General features: G+C 41.8%; 1 non-coding gene across 1 annotated transcript in view; it reads right to left on the bottom strand.

Moving 5' to 3' along the window:
* Positions 1-106, bottom strand: part of LOC138694146 (small subunit ribosomal RNA) — a 1,903-nt gene extending 1,797 nt beyond the window's left edge. The window contains exon 1 of the ribosomal RNA XR_011330819.1: positions 1-106. This exon is cut by the window's left edge and continues 1,797 nt beyond it. This is a non-coding gene — a ribosomal RNA (small subunit ribosomal RNA).
* Positions 107-7,500: the final 7,394 nt, after the last annotated feature.

Here is a 7,500-nt window from a genome sequence, read left to right as displayed (position 1 = left end):
GATTTAATGAGCCATTCGCGGTTTCACCTTAATGCGGCTTGCACTGAGACATGCATGGCTTAATCTTTGAGACAAGCATATGACTACTGGCAGGATCAACCAGGGAGCTTACGTTTCATTTAACAGTTTGCTGCTAGGCCGTAGCCCGGCAGTCTGTTGGTTTAAAAAAAAAATCAATCTCCACATTCTTACTACTGCTTCTATTTACTACTTCCGTTACTATTACTGCTAGCAATTTAGTCGTACTCCCTCACCGGACACACTTTCGTTCTACTAGCGGGCAGTGCCCGTGTTAAGAGTCAATAGGCGAGTCGACGCTCTCGCACGGATTATCGAGAGAGCTGGCTGCAATTTCTTTGAAAAACACTTGTCCCCGTTAATGGCCGTGCTCGGAGAGCAGAGGACCGCGGGAGATGCTGTGATATAGTACCCAGCTACGACATTTCAACACGCGTCTTATGCGCGCCTGGATTAAGATTAGTTCCGGGGTGGTACTTCAGTCTTTGCGCCTTTCCCACCAGGCTGACAAGCGGTTACATCAACCGTTATCCCAGGAGGAGCTTTACGTACCCTAGGATCCTAGCATTCTAACGCTGCAAAGTACTCACGCTATGTCGCAACTTGGCCTGGGGAGCTTCGGGCGGGCGAGCTGGCTGGCTGACTGGCTGACTGGCTGGCTCGCCGGCCGGTCCCCCGGCCGGCATGTACCTTCCCCCCCCCTCCATAGCGTATATCACCGAATAGATACGCTAGTCAGACTGCAGATCCATACAATCAAGCGTTCTTCGTGTGTCACAAATCGTCATGTGAGATGTACTGCATGATTGATTATTGATGTTCATAACTGCCGCACCCTCATTCATAGGTTCTTTATGAAATATCCATTATTATAGTGTGTAGACTTCAGTTGCTTAGTGGCAATTGTTCTTCCTCTGCCACATATCGTCTAGTGTGATGTACTGCCCGATATTACTTTTACACAACTGCATCCACCTCATTCAGACGATCTTCATTATATAAAATATATAGGCTTCAGTTCCACACAGACATATGCTCTTCGTCTGTCGCTTACCGTCTTGTGTCATGTTTTGCCACATAATAGATGTCGACATCTGCGTGAATCTGATTGAGTGGATCATCTTCATAACATTAATTACATATGCTTCAGTTGCATATAGACTATCGTTCTTCCTCTGTCACATTTCGTGAAGTGGGTTGTACTACCTCTTTATAGATGTACTGTACACAAGAATCAGAATCCATTTCAGAGGATCTTCAATATTTGCGGCCTCGGTATAGCGGTGGCCTCCTATGCTCGAGGTTGCGGGTTCCATCCCGGGCCAGGTCGATGCTATTTAAGTGTTCTTCAATGCGTCACGCTCATGTCAGTAGTTTTACTGGCATGTAAAGGAACTCCTGCGGGTCAAAATTCCGGCTCTTCGGCAACGCTGATATAACCTCGGCAGTTATATACAACATTATTTCATTTTTACATCTTGCATAATAAATTCAGTATTTAGACTTGAGATGCATGTATCATTTTGTTCTTTCCTCAAGTGAGTTGTACTATGTGGTCATATATGTACATATATGCCGCAACTGCACTCTGAGGAGCTTCATTTTATATATATATATATATATATATATGTGTGTGTGTGTGTGTGTGTGTGTGTTTTAACTGTCCGAAGACAGGTCTCACCCTCACAAGTAACAGCAACAAGGCACCAGTAATGAGGCACTGCTTACATTGCCGATTAGCTACATGTTCCAATAATCAGACTCCTAATCCATACAAAATTACTTTTTAATTTTATCCTTTATGTAAATTATTTTAATAATATGATATATATTTTAATGCTCAATTACTTAATATCTTCTGCAACTACGAGCGAAGTTGTGTGTCTTCGTGCAATATGGTGCTGCTGAGTAAACTCCCCTCGCATCGAAGTCGCGCTTCTTACGGCCATAACCTCTACGTGCGCAATCGCCCGCAGTGAGTCATCACAGCGCCTCTTTCCCCGCGCTTTATAGGGTGACTATTAAATTTTAGTTGTAGAGCGGTTGTGACTGTATAAAGGGCCGTAATTATTATGTTCTTTACCTCGAAGTAACGATTCTGTCGTACGAGTTCTCGCCATTACTCTCCTCACGAAACTGCCTCCATGCATCCATGTATCTCTATGTTGTCTGAATTCTTCTGCCTCGAACTTGCCTTCCGTTCACTATAACTTCCAGTGCTTCCTGTTTCCAGTTTCTTCTTAGTGACCCAGCCAATTTCTATTTCTCGTCCTGATCAGTTTCGGCATTATTCTTTCATCACTCAGTCTTTTTAGCTCAGCTTCAATTATTATTCCGTCTGTCCTTTTCACTCGCTCCTTGTTCTCTATATCCTTATTACAAATGCTCCTAGACTCTTCTCTTCGTCCTTATGTCCGTGTTTCTGCCTCATAAAATGCCACGCTCCACACATAGCACATCATTGCTCTCTTCCTTAGTCAGTTCTTTTTTCCAGAGTTACGCAGCTAATTATAGCTTTTATTAGCTTCTTTTGCCATTATTAATCCTACTATTGACATGCTGACTACAGCTCATCTTACTGCTTATAGCGTCTCGTTCGCGCAGTCGATGGCATTTAAGTGTGCTTAAATGCGACTCGCTCATGCCAGTAGATATGTTGCCTTGTAAAAGAACTCCTGCGGGACAAACTTCCGGCACACCGGCGACGCTGATATAACCTCGGCAGTTGCGAGCAATCGAACTCGGCCGGCATCGAACTCGCAACCTCAAGCGCACAAGGCCAGCGCTATCTACAACGACTACGGTACCCAGGCCGATATATATATATATATATATATATATACTCTCACTTAAAACAAAAGGCATAGCTAAGACAGAGTTATCACTGGCTCTGTCATTACTTCGTCCATAGTAGACTCCCACTGTTACACTGGCAGGTGGCAAGTTTGAAGTTACTCGCACCCTCAACCATTTTTCGGTGGTGGTCACCAAAACTTGAGCCGCCTTTATATATGAGAAGCCCTGCAACAACTAATCGAGTTTCGAAACGTATATCTTTTATTATAAGCCTTTCGGTCTTGTATCCTTCTAACATCTCCTCCTTTCTGCCACCATGTTCGGAAAACCTAATCGGTGTCTATTGAAGACCCATATAGATAATTTGTCTTTGCTCCGCTCTGATGCTTTTATCTTTTGTGTTATTCCTGCTACGCCAACCACGTAATGTTAAGACGTTCTCGAATGACTCTTCGATACTGTAATTCATTGGTCGTCAGCATGCCCTGAAGTGGGTAAGGGGTAAATTGTGTCTCGGAATATGAACCGTCGCGTGAAGTAGGGGGGAGGGAGGGAGGGACTGAGACACGCTCAGACGGAGAGAGAGCGGGAGAGAGAGACTTGAGAGAGAGAGAGTGGGAAGGAGAGTGAGAGAGATCATTACTGTCAGCAACCTCGGGTGCACGATAGTGATTTGTCTTATTCGCGAGTAAGTGACGCTAGCTCGAGGGTGCACTGTCCTGATGACCGCTGCTGTAATATCTTGCGCAGAGGTGTCATGCTTTGTTGTATAGTAATAAAACCATTACTGTTGCACAGAGGCAGAGATTTAATAAAAGTTGTGTACAGACTATGAGGCGGTAATGTTTTTGAACGGATGATACTGCATGTTAGCTCCGGTCGGCATTTCGGAAGCATAGGTCGCGACGTTACTTTCCCTATCCACACTTCTCCTCTCGCTTGATTTCTCTATTTTCGTACCCTCTCAACGCTTACGACCGCTTTGGGGGTTGGTTGACATGAGGGGGTGGGCACTGCAAACACTTTGATTTTTGCATTAAGGCAGCCCCCCCCCCCGCCGCGCCAGGAAACCGCTCATCAAAGTTGCACTTTAAATTGAGAAAATCCGCCATGTGTACAGTCGTAGTCAACTTAACATCTCCTTTTCTCGTGTCGAGATTTTTTTAATTTTATTTTAGTAAGTTATTATACAACGCTTTATCAACACTTTACCTTATTTAGCGTCTGAATGAGGCGTCCATGACCTCCGTAACCGAATTTCGATCCACTTAGTGGCTTGCGCATCTGCGCTCGCTCGCTCGCTCTCTCTCTCTCTCTCTCTCTCTCTCTCTCATACAAAAAAAAACACACACACACACAAACACACACACAAACAGCACGAATTTCTATATTAGATTTTGTGTGCTACTGCTACTATCGAATTGGCTCCCATTCGTGTTATAGTGTATTGTGTATTACCCTTATTATATATATATATATATATATATATATATATATATATATATATATATATATAGAAGTGTTAAAGACAGTACGGTTTTAGCTCCCAACCTCCTTGTTGTTTTTTCTACTCTATTCCCTTGGTTCACACACGACATATTCTCAAGCTCCTTTTCTGTTCCTTCCGCTCGTTGATTGATTCTGTTACACTATTGCATAATCTTACGTCATCCAGTGATGACTTCATTAACGGTTTTCCTTATCAGTCTCGGCGCATTGTGCCTCTGCCACAGTTCGTGCTCTTAACAACTACGGTTTCAAAATAATTGTACATCTTGCTTTTCATACGTAATGTTTGTCTGGTCGATATATTTAAGGCAGATTTGGGCTGTCATAAGTCCTCTCTCTTGCTGTTGCCGATTTATTCCTGTTATTGTGTCCGCCAGATAGAGTTCGTAACTCTGTGTTTGTCGGGTAGGACATAAAAGATTTATATTTTGCATAGGAGGTGCGCTCTTGCGTTGAGGCTAGTGCTTTTACTGAGCGAGATCGAATCTTCTTACTAATGGTACGGTTTGTTTATGGCGATCATCGTCGGACGCACATCGCCGGCGATGATCGCCGAGAAGTGGTTTCTTTATTGACGCACATCGCTGTTGATTGCCATTTGTTTATTCCCTCATCTGCTACCTATGGACAAGTAAATTAATGTAGGCCACGGACATAACCTAAATATTATAATGAATAAATCCAACATAATGAAGGTGATATTTTTTTCTAGAAGAGGTAGATGACGGATATCAAAATCTCGCATGCGTATTATAAAAGGAACAAGCTGCAGACTAATGTAATATTCAGTTATAGGTTTACAGAATTCTGTTTTAACGCATTGATAATGATACATCTTTATAAAATCGGCGACAAAATTTAAGGAATATTTCAGACTCTCACCTGACCAGTTTCAATATGTTTTGAGTTTAGTTGAAAATCACAATGTTGATTTACCTACAATTTTTGTAAATCCAGTTGAGAGATTGGCAGTAACTCAGGTTATCACCTGATTATTATTATTATTATTATTATTATTATTATTATTACATTACATGGTGTATTCCAAACAATAATGAAAGAAATTGGCTAAACTAGCGCTGAGGTAGTTCCCTTCGTAATCCGCTTATACTCTTTACATGTACGAACATGTGATTGGTTAGGTTTGGTTCGTTTGGTCTTATATTATGACTTGTATATACGATCAACTACATCTCTACAATGAAAAAAAAAAAACCCTATATTTCAGAATATCGCGTAAGTACTTACGTACGATGACTGTGCAAATTAAAAGTAATTAAAAACATGTTTTTATTGTTGGTACAAGATAGATAGTTAAATAACTACATAAAAAGAGATAGTTAAAAGACATGTAAAATAAATTTTAAAATGTAGGCTTATATGTGCATATAATGTAACAAGATCTACGTATGTACTCGTATATATAAAAATTGTATGTTGATAAGCGAGTGATGGCTATATGACCCGAGGTCAATCCTGCCATTCAACTTTGTATAATAACGCACTGCAGCCAAAAGATTATTATTGAGGTTATGGCAGCCGAAATCTAGTGCAACGGAGCTGGTGTAAAACTTACAGAAGGGAGAATTTCCCCCTTACCCAACACTGAACGAAATTCTCTGGGGTTCGGGCGTGATAAAAATGTAATATGTAATGTAAGGGTTTATTGTTTAATTTGTTTATTAATTCATATGCTCATATTTAAAAAGGGCGTTTTGTTGTGACACATATTCAATATTAATTTCGTCTTCAGACAGCGAAAAATCACAAAACGACTTTGTTTTGCAGCCAAAACGTACAGACGTGGTTAACGCGTACAAATTAGCTATTCGATATTACAACATGACCTTGTCTAAATATCGATTATAGAACACGAATGCGCCGATGTGCGTCCTGAATTTGCTTCAGAAGCAACCTCCAGCGATCTGCGTCGCGTTCAACGAACTGCGCTGGCGATCTTCGCTGTAAAGAAACTGTGCGCATTCATTTCAACTGCTAGTAACTCCGCCGACAATCGCTGGCGATGTGCGCCCGGCGATGATCGCCTTAAACAAACCGTACCTTTAGGGGCCTTGTGTCCTGCAGGCATCATAGGTTTGCATTTTCTTAGTACCTCCAAGGGGATTAAACGTTTCATACTCTCTCTCTGTTTAGGACAATATGTGTCGGAGAGATTAATACACACAGCTGTGTCGTTTGCGCAGTTAATTTTGTGTGACATAATAAACCTCTTAATAAAATATCTGGCGTCCCGATTTCTGACCCGCGTGTGATTTTCCAACAGTTCGCCATTCTTCTTCTATAGGGACTACCATTTTCGGGTCACAGTATTACTCCGTGTTACATACACTCTCCTGCCGATCCCCTTTGCGCTCGGGTGTGGGCTTGGGTCCCGTTTGGGAGGTGTTTTTGCGAGGTTTTCCTACTTCACATCCCGGGACTCCTCTACGATTCGTGGTAGCTCTTACTGGAACAGCCCTCACTGCTCCTATGTTACAGGCCACTTTATTGGCCGTTATCCTCTCTTATGTCGCTGTTCCTATTTTGTTACCAATCCTCATGTTACTCCTGGCATGTTCTGCTACAACGGATTCGCCTTTCCTACTCCTTGCCTCTGTTAGTCGTGCTTGAAGGTGACACGACATTTTCGTGCTTAGTAGGGGGTTCCCAGATTAGTTAATGGTTTACTCTCACTTGTTGATGCTTGTCCCCTATTTGCAGTTAGGTCCCTAAGATACTCATGTGCTATCTATTACAGCTTCCACTGCTGTTTAATTGATGCCTAATTCCATTTAGATTTTCGCAGCAAGCATACAAACACGTCTTTCGGGCTGCTTTCATTACATAATTATAAAAATAATACTACTAATAAAAATATTAATAACAACAACATTATTATTGTACTTTGTATTTCGTTGGCGTTGTATGCAGTTGAGGGGGGACAGGAAAAGCCTAGTGGTGTCTTCTTGGTATATCTTGTCAGGTTGGGACCTGTCTTCGGACAGCTGACTAATCAATAATATTACCTACTCCTGTCACATATTTCCTCTTCATTTCTTTCTCCCCCCCCCCAACCATTAGGCTACTTCTGGAGAGGATATCTGTGTTAACGATATTTTTATAGTGTGGTTTGGAATGGTGCCTACATTTATTTATTTCTTTTATTAAGTGGGGTTT

This window comes from Periplaneta americana, unplaced genomic scaffold (assembly GCF_040183065.1).
Source record: "Periplaneta americana isolate PAMFEO1 unplaced genomic scaffold, P.americana_PAMFEO1_priV1 scaffold_58, whole genome shotgun sequence".
NCBI classification, from domain to species: Eukaryota; Metazoa; Arthropoda; class Insecta; order Blattodea; family Blattidae; genus Periplaneta; species Periplaneta americana.
The sequence above is the reverse complement of the archived record's forward strand: the minus strand, read 5'-3'. Positions and strand labels throughout refer to the sequence as shown.